Here is a 1,473-nt window from a genome sequence, read left to right as displayed (position 1 = left end):
TGAACTCTGAATTTAGGATACAAGCACACACATACACACACACACAAGCTATGCAAAGGCTCCAAATAGAAGAAAAAATGCTAAACTTCATGTGTAGTCAGAGAAATGCTATTTCTCAACTATCAGATTGGTAAAAAAAAAATATAAACCTTTGACAATACTCTTTGTTGGTGAGGCTATGGGGAAATAGACATTCTCCTACATTGCTGGTGAAAGCGTATGAAAGTGTAAAATGCTATAATTCCTATGGAAGACAATTCGGTAAAAGCTAACAAAATTGCATTTTGATGCAGGATTCCTAGCCCTGAAGCTACATCTCTAACAATATGAGAAAGTATGTACCTAAGGATATTCATTTCTTCCTTATTTACAATGACAAAGTAGTGTAAATCACTTACATGACCATATATATGAGACTGTTTGAACAAACTACATCGAAACAATGGAGTTTTGGAAGTTGTAAAAAGAAATGAGGAAAATCTCTGTGAAACAGGATGGGATATTTTCCAGGATGTATTGTTAAGTGCAAAAAGCAAGATATAAAAAAAAGTATAAAATGCTATCTTTTAAAGAAAAAAGGAAATAAGAATACTTGTGTATGTATGTGCACATCTGCTTACTGTTGCAAAAAGAAACATTCTCCATTGTCACGGAGTCAATTCTGTTTTATAGCCACCCTGTATGACAGAGTAGAACTAGCCGTAGGGTTTCCAAGGCTGTAATCTTCACGAAAGCAGACTGCCACATTTTTCTCCTGCAGAGCAGCTGGTGGGTTTGAACCACCGACTTTTTGGTTGGCAGCTGAGAGCTTTAACCAATGCACCACCAGGGCTCCTTTTAAAAAGAAACATAGGAAGGATAAATCCGAAACTAACAAAATTGCTTCCCTACAGGAGGTAGGTGGGAATTGAGTGGAGGGGGTAGGAATACTTTCAAAATATAATTTTGACTTTTGGATAATATTAATGTTTTGCATATTCAAACAATAAAATTACATCAATAAAGATGGAAACATGCTAAAATTAAATTCAAACAGAAACTAATGAAGCGAAATGTGTATCAAATTGATAATACAACTAAACAGCAGGGAATGTTAAAAAGAATTAATCCAAGCAACTTTTAAACATGGTATACTCTCAGTGAAATATATTCTAAGGACAAAAAGAACTGCAATGAAGTCTTGAACTTCTTTTAGTCAGTTTGTTTTTTTTGTAGTGATATTGATGTAGCAATTTCAAAACTGGTTTGTGTGCATTTTATAACTGAGTAAATGAATCTATATATTGATGTTCTTGGAATGAGGATTCTCACTGTGGGAGAAGGAAGACAAAATTACAGAAAGAACAGAGGAGAGAAAGAACCTTGTGGTATTAGATAGCAATATGAGCTCACATTTTAATAAAACTAAGTGTATGTATCTTGTCCATTGCAAGGACCTAGTGCAATGGCACCCGAGTAGTAAGGAGTAAAAGC

General features: G+C 34.6%; 1 protein-coding gene across 1 annotated transcript in view; it reads right to left on the bottom strand.

The window, feature by feature from the left end:
• Positions 1–1,473, bottom strand: part of MTTP (microsomal triglyceride transfer protein) — a 60,506-nt gene that overhangs the window by 24,878 nt on the left and 34,155 nt on the right. The window lies entirely within an intron of this gene.

Source organism: Trichechus manatus, unplaced genomic scaffold (genome assembly GCF_000243295.1).
Source record: "Trichechus manatus latirostris isolate Lorelei unplaced genomic scaffold, TriManLat1.0 scaffold00071, whole genome shotgun sequence".
NCBI classification, from domain to species: Eukaryota; Metazoa; Chordata; class Mammalia; order Sirenia; family Trichechidae; genus Trichechus; species Trichechus manatus.
Note: the sequence above shows the minus strand (reverse complement) of the source record. Positions and strands in the feature narration are given on the sequence as shown.